The following is a 16,104-nucleotide window of genomic DNA, read 5'->3' on the forward strand; positions in this document are numbered from 1 at the left end:
ATTCGAACTTTTTAGTCTCAATAAAAGGGCTGATGTCTGCCATTGGGAAACCTTACTTCCATTTTTTCCCCCAGAAAAATGGAACAGATTTCTTTTAACTAGTGCAAGGCTCTCCTCTCTAAAAGGTTTTTATTATTGAGTGCCCGGGGTCCTTAGTTTCAGACATTTATCTTCTGGCTAAGCAGGAACAAAGGAGGGAGGCAGCCTTCTGCATCTTCTGCACCCCGAGTTTCTGAGTAATCACCCAGCGGTTAAATTGAAGCGGCCACGACATCTTCTTCATTGTGTCACTTTGGGCTTGCCTGTTAATTTATGAGCTTCAACTGTCAAAATAGTTTGTGCAACGGACCCTAAAAATGGTGATGGATCATATCAATCAATCGGGTTTTTATAGCCCTGGTTTCCCTCGCAGCAGACCTGCCTGCTGTATGCAGTGTGTTAAGAGGAAAACCACATACACAGTAGATGTGCCCAAAATGAGTACATGATATCGAAAAAATTCACCCCTTCCTGGAGGGCTCTAGAGTGCTTAACATACCAATAACACTCCACCCTGCAATGCTCATAATGACAGCCGGAAGCTTTTGGACCTGTTGAGAGGGATGTCCTTGTCCAGGAGAACCCCATCATTTTAAGTGTACCAACTCCCATTAGCATCATAACTGGGTCGTCTCAAAATGGTGCCTTCAGAGGCCAAAGACAAGCATGTGGTGATGAGATAAGGAGGATGGGGGCAAAATTCAGCTCTAATGAGACGGAAGTTTTAAAAAATCTTCATGACTACAGAATCTAAATAGATACTCAATAATTCATAAAATCTATTTGCAGATTTGAATTGCCTTCAGATCCCTGCCTGCTTTCCTGAGTAAGTTTGTCAGGGGTGGGCCACTTGATCCTGTGGGGGCTCCTTTAAATACACTTTCTGTGTTTCTTCTGGCTTCTGTGCCCTGGCTAGTGTTTATTATACAGATTTATTTTCACTTAAAAAAAAATCACAAAGACAAGTTCATTATTGAAAAACCTGAACAATACAGAGAAGTATGGAAAAGAGGGGAAAAAAGCCCTCATTTTAATCCAAGGCCAGCCTCTGTTAGTATGTGTTGTATTTTCTGCCTTCTGTGAGATTTTACATATTTGAGATAATCTGTCTGTACAATTTTGTCTCTAGCTTTTGAAACAATTCTCTAAGCATTTTAACTTTTTCTGTTTGATCCCATTGTTAGTATGTATCATAGTTTATTTAGTCAATTCTTTTGTGTTGAGTGTTTTAATAGTTTATCATATTTTGTTATTATCAACAAAAGGGGCTTGCTGAAGCAATTCCAAATTTAATGACCTACCGAACAGGATACTTCCTGGTCTCTAAATATCTTCTCTCACTGCAAGAACAGCTTGCATCCCCAGTGCCCTCTGGATATGAACCCTTACTAGCGTGCCCTTTCCTCGCCTTCTCTATGCAGCCAATGAACTCCTATTCATCCTTCAACACCCGGCTGAAGTACCCCTCCTTTGTGACTTCCAGATTCTCTCTCTCCATGGAGTTTGCCCCACCCTGCTTTGTGTTAGCTTCCATGCTAGTTCATCTGTGGGCTCACTGAATGGTACTTAGCCATCTCTCTGGTCTCCCTCTGTTGGTCTGTAGAGAACAGTGTGTAGCTAAGTCATTTTCCTTGTTGATTCTGGCCACCCTTGGCTGCCCAGGACTGCCTGGCTCGTGTGGAACCTCCAGTCTCCTGAGCTGTGCCTGGCATGCTCACAGATAAACTAGTCACTTAGAGGTACAACCCAGGTATTTGGAGGACTGAAATGAAACAACACTAAGAAAAAGAAAAAAGAAAAAAAAAACCCCAAACAAAAAACCCTTTTCAAGCTCCCAGAACTCTTCCTTGATTTCTTCTTTGGGCCTGAAGACATTTACCCTAAATGTCCCTGTTGTTGATAGCTGCTGTCAGAGTTCCTGATGGCATTTGCACTGAAAACTCCTAATTTGATATTTCTCTAGTGAATGTAATGAGTACGAGAAAGTGTCATTTAGAGCTAGTTTTCTCTTTGTGCTTTGACAAATGAAATGCACATAGTTATCTGTAAATGAGATAATTACCTCCCTACTTTGCTAAAGGCACCTACTAGTGATTTTTTTTAGCCTGTTTCACTTAATGGAAGCTTTACAAAATGGGGAGCCCAGAGCTGTTAACAGACTTGTTGTAACAGGCTCTGAGAAAAGGAGGGGAAAAAAGACTAGTTGTTCCAAACCAGTCACAGAAATAGCCCAACGAAATGGCTGGCAGTTCAGACGTAAATTTAAGTCTTCGTTGTGTTTAGAGCAAATGTAATAATATCTGCAGCCAATATGTTTAATATTACTGATCTTCCAACAATAATTATCTAGAACTTTTAATGTCTGCAATTAGAATGCTAGCAACTCAGCGGTACAGACCAGTGGTAAACTGCATGAAATTGGATACTTGCTGTAATTGGTAATTAATCACTGTTCATTACCAGGAAGGGATGTTGTAGCTATTCTGAGTAGATACGTCATGCTAATTACAGGAAAACACAAACCTACATACTTGAATTTAGAGCTGTTGGGAAAATAAGCAATTCATGTCAATATTCTAGATCTGAGGGGAGGTTAGCCCACCCAATTAGGCAATGAGGAAGGGGCCATATATATTTTGACAAGAATGCATCAGGCAAGAGATGCCCTTTTCCTAACGGTCTTGATCACATTTCTGTTCATTTCTGTGGGTAATTAAAATTCTTATCCTTTGTGCAGATTTGGAATATTTACATGTGCCTGTCTCCCTCGCTGAGCTCGCTTGACCATAGGACTTCAGCTACTGCGTAATCAGCGCACACGCAGCCCTGTCTAGACTTTCCTCTCAAGTCCAGGTCTCTCCTGGGATGCCCGCCAGCACCACGTCCATTTCTGCAGGCGGCTTCATCTCCTCCTTAGCTTCCTGTTCTGTGAATGGGACCATCATTTCCCCAGACTTGAGACTTCAGTTATTTTTCGGGTCTTCCCACCACTTTGCCCCAAACCTACCTCGACCGTCATCAGGCCAGGCCACTTCTACTTTCACGGTCTCTGCTGCCTTTGCAGCCCCCCTCTTCTCACCACTGCTGCTCGTTTCAGGGGCTCCATGTTATCTGTCAAGATTGCATCCCAGGAAAACGCAACCTATGGAGAAAGGACTTATAAAGAGGAAGTATGTCTATGAGAATTAATGTCAAAAACCTTAACCCTTGGTGAGGTCCCTGCTCCCTATTAATACTGCCCCCGACAGTCAATGACATAGAGCCTACCTTACATAGACGATGAAGGAAGGACCACGGGGACCAGCCAAGCTGTGTCATCAAAGACATGGCCATAAAAGCATATCCCTGGGGTGGAGTCACAGGGTGAGGGTGGGATTACCCTCATCCACCTTTGTTACCTGCACACTTGCATCTGGAAGCCTAGCTCCAGGTGGAAGGCAAAAATTAAGTTTGTTAAGGGTCTAAAAGCCCTGTGTTCTCCCTTAGACAGTGAAGAAAGAATGAAGTATCGACTGCTTTCTTCTGTGAATATTAATATCTCTGATAGGTCTGCTCTCTCCTGCCAAAGTTGCCCATGTAGGTGGCAAGCTAATAACATCATTGGAAAATTGGGTCATGATGGAGAAACGGGTCCTATAGAAATAAGCCACTTACAGGCAAAATGGTGTACACAGAAGCCAGCAAAACCACTGGCCCGGTCCTCTCACAAGGACCTCTCCAGATCTTCAGAGCCTCTTACCTGTTCTCCCAGCACAAGAAGATTTCACAGGTGTCTCTGAGCCGTGGTGGTTCCAGTTCTGCTCTGATTATCAACTTCCACACACCTCACACTCTGGGGCTGGTCTTGATTTAGATTCAGAGGATTCCTTTCCTTCCTCTTGGCAGTAGAAAAATAATTCCCCACAGGCATGTGAACAGGAAATGTGGAGGCCGGATTTTGAAGTTGTGGGTGGTGGACCTATGACTTCAGAAGTGGACGTCTCACCATTTCTGCCCTGGTGGCCAGTCGCCTTCACAGACAGGCTCTTCAGTGGCACACTGGGACCAAATTAATAGTCAGGTAGAATTTTAAAAATTATATGTGAAACAAATAGCCATCCTGATAGAGCATAAACTTCTTATTCTATTTCCTTCTCAACATGGCCCATCACATGGAGCTTCTTTAGCCAAATTTCATTCTGTTCCCTCTTCCATCATCTCCAGAGTCCCTGAATTGGTTCCTCATCCAACAGCACAATTTCAGCCGCAGTCTCTTTCCTCTGCCTTTGTCACGGAGCTGAGTAATGATGTGACAACATGTGATTGGGCGATTGATGTCAAATGTTAGCAGCAACATTCATTTTCCCCTGAAATGGACAAAGAAGAGTATTAGTCATTGAGAAATTTCGTCTAGAAGCTACACCTCACGAGTGATGTTCCAAAATTGAATTGGTCTGAAATTTAAAGTGGCTTTTAAGCTCTCCTCTTTTGATTGTTCCTCAGGTCACGTAGAGTTTTGAGAGGTTGAGGGAGCAAGTTAGTGATGGGAGCTGCAAGTGTCATTTGTTAGCTCCCTGACTCCTCTGCAGAAATCCATTCCTCCAGAGACAGGATGTCCCTGAGACCTAGTGTCCCATGGAGAAAAATCCTGGGCTGTGGAGATGGGCAGATCTGGGCTCCAGGCTTGGATCTACCACTCCCTGGTTACTCTGTGAGTCTCAATTTCCCCATTTGTGAAATAGGATTAAAAATAAGGATGATTGCCATCCTCATTTTGCAGAAATAAGAAAATAAGATTTAGAGAGGTGAATAAGGGGCACTAATAGGGAGTGAGTATGGCAGGGCACAACCCTCCCTAGGGCCATTGAGTCCCAGCTCCAAACCAGTGAGATCTTGCCCTGTCTTCCAGCCTCACCAAGAGGGCACGGGGCTTCTCACATACACTCCACACAGAGAGCTGTCACCCCTCCAGCAATAACCAACCGGTGTGTCTGTGCACGACTTGGGTTCAGAGACAGGGCTCCCCCAAGGTCCCCCAAAGGTCCTTTCCCTTGAATCCAAAATGACCCTGGATGAAAGCTTAAAATTCCCGCTCTCCATGACCAGCATTTTTCAAGGAAAAGAAATATGCAGCAGCCTGTGCTAGTTATTTAACACCTGGGAAGGCTCCTGCTCGCCCTGAGCCCTCCGTGCACTCCGAAGTTACTGATATCATCGTTGGGAATGGCTTCCACCCACGGCTCTGATTCATGGCCTGGTTATGATTGTGATTCATAGCCTGCTAAGAAGCGGGTACGGGCGGTGTGTTACTTAGAAGCAGTGCCGAGGAATAGGTCCACCGATGTGATGCAGCCAGATATGCTAATGAGATCGATGCAACGTTACATTAAAAAATCCAAACCTCATTTGCAAGTGAATGTTAATAAGGAGCAAAAGCTCAGCTCAGGCTGGACTGGAATCAATGGCAGGACTAGTTCTTCCTCAGTTAAGTAACATAATTTGTTCAATTTGTTTTATGTCAGTAAGTGAAGAACCTTTTACTCACTTTGATTCATGGAAGGAGGTTAGACAATGGTACAGTAGAAAGGAAATTAACATTTAACCTGCCTGGCTGGGTTTTCTAAAGGATGTCTCAATATGACTGAGGCGGTGTGCGTAAATTCTCCTGATAAACCAGAATGAAACAGCAGCTATTTAAATCCCAAAGATACTCTGGGTGGCAGATATTATACTCCAAAGAGAGACCAGGGGATGTTGGGTCAGGAACTGGAGGACCTGAATTCTAGCCTCATCAATTACTTATTACACGGCTCTAGTCACAAATTCCTCAGGCCTCAGTTCTTGCATCTGTACAATGGAGTTAATGATGCTGACTGCAAAGAGATGTTGTGAGTTCATAAACTGTGACATACCCGTATGTCAAAGGATTGCTCTAACAGTTATTTACAGAGCTCCTGCTGTGTGCTGGGCACCATGCTAGTTGCTGGAGATACAGCGATGAACAGAATTGTCAGGGCCCTTGACCTAAAAAAAATAATGGTCTGATGAGGCATCTCTTAAAGTTTTTTATTACGAAAAATTTCAAACCTTTACCAGAGTGGGCAGAATATTATAATGAACCTCACCTACCCAGCACTCAGATTCAAGCATTAACATGATTTTGCTGTGTGTGTACTTTGCCGATCTTCCCTGGGTTTTGCTGAATTATTTTAAAGCAAATCGCAGACACTGTATTCCTTTTCTGTTGCTGTACAACAAATTCACACAGATTTAGCTGCTAAAGCAACACACATGTGTTATCTCACAGTCTCTGTGGTTTAGAAGCCTGGGTGCGACTTAGCTGGGTCCTCTGCTCGGTCGCACAAAGCTGCAGTCCACGTGTCAGCCAGGCTGGGATCTCACTTGGGGCTCAGGGGCCTCAGCCTCATGTAATTGTTGGCAGAATTCAGTTCCCTGTGGTTGTAGGACTGAGGCCCTCAGGTCCTAGAGGAGGTCCTCTCCACAGGCATCTCACCACATGGCTGTTTGCTTCTCCTTTAAGGCCAGTGGGGGAATCTCTTTGGTAATTTACCTTGGGCTAAGGGCTCATCTGATTAGGTCAGGCCCACCCAGGGTAATTTTCCTTTTGATCAACTCATAGGCAGCTGATTAACCACCTATCATGTGAGCAATATACCATCATATTACAGGTTTTGCCCCCATGCAGGGGGAGGGTATTGTTCAGAATGGATACACCTGGGGGTGTGAATCTTGGGAGCTGTCTTAGAATTTTGCCTACCATGAACATTTCATCCCTACCATGAACATTTCATCCCTACCATCTTAAATATGCATTTCTATGAATGATGGGCATTTTCTTTGTGCAACTACAATTTTATGTTAATATCTGATAGGAGTTGTTATGTTAGTCAGCTCAGGGTACGTTATGCTGTCGTAATAAATGACCCCCAAATCTCAGTGACTTCCAACTACAAAGTTTTGTTTTTTGACTCATGTTCCACATGCTTCTTTGGCGTCAGCTCTTTATCCTGAGGCCCAGTTTGAAGGAAGTGCCCATTTCTGGGAAAAGAGATGGAAGAACATGAAAGGCTTTTCAAGCTTCATCTAGGAAGTGTCCATGTCTCTTCTTCTCACCTCTCCTTTGCTCATCCTGCTCTCCATGGGCTGAGAGTGCAGTCCTTCCACAGAGAAGGGTCTTTAGGAGAGAGTTGAATGGGTGTATATTTTAAAGCAAATAATGGAATCTCCAAGTTATCTCTTAAGTATCTTTTATTCTAGAAGAGTCTCACCTGCACACTTTTTTCCCCACAAGCCACTGACCCATTGGAGAAAATGGTCAGTTGTCCTGCAGAATGTTCTCCATTCTGAATTTGTCTGTTTGCTTCTTTGTGGTGTCATTTCACTTGTATCTTTATATCCTATATTTCTTGTGAGCCAGAAGTTACCTCTAATGAACATTTTGGGGCAGGAATCCTTCACAGCATATTGGTGTATGGTGTTTGGTACTTCCTATTTTATCACATCAAAATACACTTGATGTTTGGCAAGGAAATCTTTTTAGAAACTTGATACTTTTTAACTGAAATTCTTACTCTTATGCCTCACATCCATTTATCAGACATTTGTTAGTGATTGGGCCCTGTGCCAAGCCTGGGCATGTGATGAGGTGAATAAAACAAAGCCCCTGACTTAAGGATCTCACAGTTCAGTTGGAGGGGACAGACTTCAAGTGCAATGAGAACAATTAGGCAAGAAAAAGAAACACAAAGTATTCAAACTGGAAAGAAAGGAGTAAAAATATCTTTATTTGCAGATGGCATGATATTGTATATGGAGACCAGTAAGGAATCCACAAATCATCTTTCTGTATATCGGCAGTGAACAATCCAAAAATGAAATTAAGAAAACCAGTTTATCTACTGTAGTATCAAAAAAGAGTAATGCTCTTATAAATAAATTTAACAAAAGAATTTAAGGCATGTACACTGAAAACTACAAAATAGCATTGAAATAAATTAAAGAAGACTTAAGTAAATGAAAGGATATTTGTTTTCATGGGTTAGAAGACTTAATATTTTTAAGATAGCAATTCTCTCCAAATTCACCTATAGATTCAACACAATTTGTATCAAAATCTCAACTGGCTTTTTTTTTGCAGAAATTGACAAACCAATCTTAAAATTCATATGGAATCCAAGAGACCCAGGATGGCCAAACCAATCTTGAAAAAGGAAGAAAGTTGGGGGATTCATATTTCCCAACTTTAAAACTTACTGCCAAGCAACAGGTAATCAAGACAGTGAGGCGCTGGCATAAGGACAGACACACAGATCAATGGACTAGAATTGAGAGTCAAGAAGTAAACTCATATATTCATGAGTAAATGACTTTTAACAAGAGTGCTAGGAACATTCAAATGGGGAAAACAGTCTTTTCAACAAATGGTGCTGGGACTACTGGATGTCTCAGGCAAGAGGATAAAATTGGACCCCTGCCTCACACCATACATATACAAAATTAACTTAAAATGGGTAAAAACCTAAATGTAAGAGAGAAAACTGTAAACTCTTAGGAGAAAGCATTCCATTTGTGGAATGGTTTCTTTGATATGAAACCAAAAGGGTAAACAACCAAAGGAAAAATAAATTGGACCCCATCAAAGTAAAAAACTTTTGCTCTTGAAAAGATGCTATTAAAAAAGTGAAAATACAACCCATTGAGTGGAAAAGATATTTGCAAATCATATATCTGATAAGCGTCTAGTATCCAGAATGTATAAAAAATTCCTACAACTCAGCAACAGAAAACCAAAGAACCTGTTTTAAAAAATGAGCAAAGGACTTAGACATTTCTCCAAAGAAGATATACAAATGGCCAACAAGAACACGGAAAGATGCTTTACCTTCCTGATCATTAGAGAAACTCAAACCCAAACCACAGTGAGATACCACCCTACGCACATTAGGATGGCTATGATTAAAAATAAAACCCAAAAGATGACGGGTGTTGACAGAGATGTGGAGAAATTGGAACTCTTGTTCACTGTTGGTGGAAATATAAAATACTGCAACTGCTTTGGAAAACAGTTTGACAGTTTCTCAAATGTTAAACCTAGAGTGACCACATGATCCAGCAATTCGGTCCCATGTGATCCAGCAATTCTTAGATCTATTCCCAAGAGAGCTGAAATATGTCCACACAAAAACGTGTCAATGGATGGCATGGCAGCATTACTTGTAACTGCCAAAAAGTGGAAACAACTAAAAAATATCCATTGACCGATGAAAGAATAAACAAAGTATGGTGTATTTATACAATGGGTTATTATTTGGCAATAAAAAGTAATGGATGCACTGATGCATGCTACAATGTGGCTGAACCTTGAAAACATTATGCTGAGTAGAAAAAGTTAATCACAAAAGACCACATGTTGTATGATTCCGTTGATATGAACTGCCCAGAATAGGCAAATCCATAGAGGTAGAAAGCAGATTAGTGGTTGACAGGTGCCAGTAGTGGGAGAGGAATGGGGCGTGACTGACAGTGGGGCACAGGTTTCTTTTTGGGGTGATGAAATTCTTTTGCAACTGGTAATAATTGCTATACAACCTCATGGAAATAGGTGGCTGCCAAGGTCCTTCCCAGAGGCTGAATGCCAATTCAATCCACAAGGGACAGGGGTGAACTCTTGGGGGTGTCAGATAGAGGTCACCCTAAAGGAGGTCCAGAAGGGATGAGGAAGAGTTCCAGGGAGCCAGGCAGCAGGTCCAGGATGGAAGATCTGGACCAAAAAAATGTATTCACTTGGTACTTAGGCTCTCCAGAGCTGCATCCTCAGATGCTGCTGGGGACACTGGTTGGATAATGGGCCCTAGACCCCCCATTTCCTCTTGAATCAAAGCAGCCCTGCTCCTGCCTGTTTCACAGGTGGTGCCTCTAGGTAAGACTTTGTTCAAACAAAAATTTCTGTGATGCAAAACTCCTGACTTAAGTGATCAATCCTCAGCGTTGTCACTTGTACTACTGGAATATTAGTGAGTCTGCATCTAATAAGGAAGAACATGATGACATTGGCAGTGACCATCACCCACAGTTGTAGCCACCATTCACGGGCCACTAAATATGTGTCGGGCTGCATTCTAGGCATGCAATATTTGATGTTCGATATTCTAGGTGCAACCCTAATGTGGTGAATGGTCTTCTCATTTTACAAGTGAGGAGCCTGAGGCTCTCAGAATTGTCTTGATGAAGTTTACACAATTAGGGCTGTTGATCTGGGAAATGAACTCAGATCTTTTTAGCTCAGAGGCTGGTGCCCTTATTGTCTTCCTGCCTTGTCCTTAAACAGTGCTTCACAGTTTGCAAAGCCCTTCACAAGTCGGTTCTCTGTGGCAGCCCTGTGAAGGACCCGCTATTATCCCCATTCTACAGTTGAAGAGAATGAGGCACTGAATCTCAGTCCGGGCTGCAGAATGGTGAGACGGGATGGGTGCTCTGTGTACAGTGAAGCCACCCTGTTCCCTGTGCCAACGAGGGGAGTCTGCCAGAGCACAGAGACTGGGCCGGTGTTCAGTGTGGCCACCCCTCCCTGGCCATCCTTCTCAGTATACATGAGATGCTCAAATTATGATGTTTTATTCTAATGACAAAGGGTATAACAAGCACAGGAAATGGCCTGGCATTAATCTCCACTCCATCTTGTGGCAGTGACTGCAATGAAAATGAGAAATAGTTTAAGCTTAACCCATTCTCATTACAATCATAATTACATTTTGTGGTCATTCTTAGTTTCTAGCAGAACCCAACTGCTCTCCATGTCAATTTGAAAGATACAGACAGCCCTTAATTTTTCTCCAGCATTCATCTGCCCAGCCATCTGCCGAGGACTGATCCTTGGGAAGCTGAAAATTAGGCCTAAGGAACTTATCTGTTTTATGTTTTAAATGGTTTGGCACGGACCTGCTAAACATCTGGATAAATGTAATTTACATGCATGTGCCTCAAAAAACATTGAATCAGGCAACCGCTTTATCTTTCTAATAATATGTTTAATAAAATACTTAAGTTTGGGCCCTGATTATACAGCTAATGGCACTGGGAGACAACCAAGAAGCATGCTGGGTGGCAAGAGAGGAAGGGCTGGGGACCAAAACTTGCTAAGGACAACCCTCCAATTCTTGAGCCATCACTGGGGTCCTGAGTGGGTCTGCCCCTGCAGACACTGTGCACCAGTGGCATTCGTCACAGTAACTGCATGGCACACAGCTCTGCAGGGTTCTTTTATGGCTGTTCTGTAACAAATCCATTTACCAATAAGTATCTCTCCCAATGGTTCATTCATTCTTTTTACACATACTAATTGAGCACCTGTCATGTGCTGGGCGTTGGCCAGGAGCTGGGCACAAAAACAAATACTTTCAGGGGGTCCACTTTCTGGGGGTCAACACAGCACAAAAGGCTATCAGGGTGCAGAGGAACACCCCAATCCATATCTACCTCCTGGGGTGGAGGGTGGATAAGGAAGCCCTCTCAGCATCCCAGCATCCCAGCCTGGCCTCAGCTGGTTGTGGGACGTGGGGAAATCACCTAGCATCCCTGGGCATCAGCTTTTCCACCTTTAAAAGCATCTACCTGGGGTCGTGGGGAGGGAAAGTAGGTACCTATGTTGAAGTGCTTATTAGACTGTCTGGCGTCTACTAAGGACTCACTAAGTAGTTGGCAGGGATTTGTTAGGAGTGGGGACAGGATGTGTGTTCCAGGGTGAGGGCTCAGCCTATGCTAAGATCCAGCCCTGTGAAGGAACACTTGAGCATGGCTGGGCTGGAGAGGAGTGGGGAGCAGCAGCAGAGGCTGGATCCTGGGGCAGCCTGGGTGCCAGGCTAGGGAAATTGGGCTTCACCCCCGTGCCACGGGGAGCCTTGAAGCCGGGGAGGAGGTAGAGAGGAAATGATCAGGCATTTTGGAAACATCATTCTGGCTACAGGGTGGAGAATGAATCCCTCCAAACTCAGGTGAGACGAGGGGCAGGGAGGTTTGGCAACAATTCCAAAGAGAACTTTGGTGGTGGTAGGTTTTGGTGGATTTTGTCTTATCATGAATGGTGTTTTACATAGTTTTGTTTAAGAGAGCTTTTGGAGAATTTAGATCCTTGGACGGAACTATTTTGGAATGCCCCCTGTCAGAGCCTCCTGCCCAGCCCAGTGGGTGTAGAGCCAGGTTACATTTTTGTTGCCAGAGAGTAGGTTCTTGTCTCACACAGGAAAGAATTCAAGAGTGAGCCACAGTAAAGTGAAAGCAAGTTTATTGGAGAGATACGCTTTCCACAGACAGAATGTAGAATGTCTCAGAAGCGAGACCCCGAGGTGTGGGGGTGGTTAGATTTTATGGGCTGGGTAATTTCATATGCTAACAAGTGGGAGGATTAGTCCAACTATTTTGGGGAAGGAACGGGGGTTTCCAGGAATCAGGCCCCTACCCACCCACTTTTTGGCATTTCACGGTCAGCCTGGGAACTGTCATGGCACCTGTGGGTGCGTTATTTAGCATGTTAATGTATTACAATGAGCATATAATGAGGCTCAAAGTCTACTGGAAGTCAAATCCTCTGCTGTCTTGGGCCAGGGTGATTCTAACCAGTTTGTGTCATATCCTCAACAACTATGTCTTTTTCTTTTCTTTTCTTTTTTTAGCTATGTCATTCTTAGAATGGTTGTGCCTGGCCCCCTGCCCTCCTGTTTCACTTTCATTTCAAGTGCCTACTTTGAGCAAGGTGTGAAGCATGGTACCACATAGTTGGGGCATTGGGGCTGTGGCCCAGCTTGCACTCAGAGTCCTGGGGCTTGAGGGTCCCTCCCACCTCCCCTGCAGAACCCTCACTCTATCCAGTGACCAAGGGCTCTATGTAAACACAGTCAGGATGCTGGGAGTGGGGTGAGGCTATGGACCTGTGCTAACTGGCCATGTGATCTGGGGACAGGGCAGCCACAGAAAGAGCTTCTGGATTGGTGGGTTTCACAGCTGAGTCTCCTGGTAGCTCTTTCTGACTTGTGGACTGCTTTTCCCCAATGGCGCAGGGTCCAGCAAGTCAACATGTGTAGGAGACCCACTGTCTCACCTTGCTGCTCCAGTCAGTATCCTGTTGTATTTTGGATTGGCTTTGAAATGTAATATTAGGCCTCACAACACCATTTAAAAATAAATTCACAGATACAGGCAGGGCAGTTGGCAAAGGAAATTAGGACAGTAGATGAACACTGAAAGGGAAAACACCGTGATAAGATTGGAAAAGTAAATTAGGCATTTGCCATTAGACCTGCTAGGAAATGAGACTGGCCCTAACTGACGCGGCAGACCTTCACGCGAACGCGGAGGCCTGCCCTGTCCTCGTCCAGCTGTCCCTCCCCCCAGTCCTGAGTCATCCTCAGCTGGCTCCGAGCGGCAGCCTCGGGCTGGGCAGCTCATAATAGGCGGTGGAATTAGATCTGACCTTTACAATTGTGGCTTCTTTTTTTAATTATTAAATTTAAAAATGATTAAATCTCAAATGAGCTGAAATCTTTTGTACGAAGAACCCGTCTGTCATTGCTTTTGTCCATAAAAATATGTTTAACCTCAACCACATAATTAACGCCAGTGAATCCACCAGGCTGGTCAGCGTTATTCTGTGCATGGAGAGCTCGGCCGTTCTCATCTGAAAAGGACTGTGTTAGTTCCCTCGCAGGCATTTTCTCAAGTTTCTTGGCAAAAGCTAGAGGTGGAAAGTTGACTCTCACCTGGAATAGCTTCCACTTTGCCTCCTCCCATCCCCTCCACAATCCAGGTTGAACAGAAAATGCTTCACAATGAGAGAGAAATGTCTAACAAAGGACAATTAGCCAGGCTGACAGCACATGTTGGGAGAGGATGTGTGTCAGGAGCAGGGATTCAGAGGAGTCAAGCCAGCGTCATGAAGTCCTCGGGTGAAGGCCCAGCCTCAGACACCAGCCGCAGCTTCCCAGCAGGACAGAGAAAAAGTGCAAGTCTGGTGGCATTGAAAGCAGAGATTCTAAACAGGGTTCTGAGAATCTCGGCTTCCCCAGTCACACTGAAAGAGCACTGGCTTGAGAGCCCAACGGACTTGAGTGAGGATTTGCATCATTGCTGCTTGTTGGGTATCACCAAATTATTCTCCATCGAATTTTGCAAGTCACTAAACCATTCGGAGTCTCATTTTTCTTATTTATGAAATAAAGGTAAAGAATAAGCATCTTGCAGAGTTACTGTGGTTTAAATGGGATAATATGTCAGATTCTTAGCACAGAGCTTAGCACATAGAAATCAGCTACCTTTCTTCTTTTCCTTTTATTCCTCCTCCTTCTTTTTCTTCCTGAAAAATGGGCTGGCCAAACTGGAAATGGCCAAATAAAAGCTGTGTGTGCATGAAGGGTGTGAGGAGTTCCTGCCCCTTCAAATATCAGGATATATATGATGCAGCTACAGTCATCATGATAGTGTGGTCCTGGCCCAACAACAGACAACACGTCTAATGGAACTGGATAGAAAAGCTGGATGTGGACCATGCACAAATGATACTGCAGACCATTGTGGGGAAGCCGGGAGCACTGGTTAACCACATGGGAGAAATGCAATGGGATCCTGACCTCACACCATACACAAAAGTCGATCCCAGATAGATTAAATGTGAGTGGCAAACCTTGAACATATTAAGAAGAAAACAAAGGAGACTCCTTCATGACCTCAAGATGGGACAGGGTTCTTTGAGAAAAATACAGAAAGGTTGGTAAGTTAGACTACCTGAAAACTCACAACTTGTTTCAACAAAGACTTGGATAAGCTAATTGCAACACAAATAACAAAAGATTAGTATTCAGAGTATAGAGAAATGGGAAATAATCAGTAAGAAACCAATAAACAGTGCAACAGAAATGTGGGCAAAGACTTGTTCGTACAGTTTATGAACTAGTAAAAAGGACTGGCCAATTACAAAGATGCTCTACCACAATTGTAATGAGGCAAATGCAAATTAAAACCACAAAGAAACTGTGTGAAATGACGGATGTATTAACTCACCTTGTTGTGGTGAGCATTTCACGACATATACATAAATCTGATCATTACATTGTACACCTTAAACTTATACAATGTTTGCTCGATGTCAGCAAAGCTTAGAAAAACATTGTCTGTCCACCAGTCATGTACTATGACTAATCCTGCTTGTTCCACACAACCAGCCACTGAAGTTTCTTTATTCCTTGATTTTGTCCTAAGTATTCCTCGTCACCTTAGGATAATAATGATATAGCTACATTTAGACACACACACACACACAACCCCACAAAGTCCTACTGTTTCACTCTTGACAGGTTGACGAAAGTTAAGAAGTCTGACAATACCCTGTATCTGTGAGGATGTGGAGAATGGGAACTCTTACTTATTGCTGAGAGAGAGTAAAGTGAATAACCATTTTGGAAAACAAACAGGCATTGTCTTACGAAGCTACGTGTGTGCGCCCCAGCACTCCCACTCCTAGGTACATGCTAGACCTCAGGGAAGCTCTTGTTTTCATGCGCCGCACAAGATGTGCTCTGAGGACTTTCATAGCAGCCCTGTGGGGAGAAGGAAAACACTGGAAACCACCCTAATGTCCACTGATGTGAGAATGGTTAGACTGGCTATGAGGATTACACATACGTGAAAACAGATGAGCCGCCGTGACCCTCAAACACCTGCGTGAATCTTAGAAACGAAGTGCTGAGTGAAAAAAGCAACTTTAAGGAGATCATCAGAGTAAAATGCCATGCTTATAAGACTCAAAACCCACTCAACATGGAAGAATATTGTTTGGATGACGGAATGGTAAGACCACAATTCAAGATCCAGGCTACCCCTTTGGAAGAGGCCAGGGGATGAACTGGGTTGGAGCAAACAGACCGCATCACCAGTGCTGGGAACCTCCTGTTTCTCGGGTATATGCTGGTTTCACAATATGTGTGTGTTATTATTATGCTTCTTTCATAGCTTGCACACACTGTTTCAAATATGTTTTGTGTGTCATATTCCTTTTGTGAGTCAAGTATTGTGTAATTA

At 43.6% G+C, this 16,104-nt stretch overlaps 1 long non-coding RNA gene across 1 annotated transcript in view; it reads left to right on the plus strand.

The window, feature by feature from the left end:
- Positions 1-8,730, plus strand: part of LOC116278696 (uncharacterized) — a 33,151-nt gene extending 24,421 nt beyond the window's left edge. Inside the window, exon 2 of the long non-coding RNA XR_004188028.2 lies at positions 8,177-8,730. This is a non-coding gene — a long non-coding RNA (uncharacterized lncRNA). The remainder of the gene's footprint in view (positions 1-8,176) is intronic.
- Positions 8,731-16,104: the final 7,374 nt, after the last annotated feature.

The sequence above is a fragment of the Vicugna pacos genome, chromosome 11 (genome assembly GCF_048564905.1).
Source record: "Vicugna pacos chromosome 11, VicPac4, whole genome shotgun sequence".
Lineage (NCBI taxonomy): Eukaryota > Metazoa > Chordata > Mammalia > Artiodactyla > Camelidae > Vicugna > Vicugna pacos.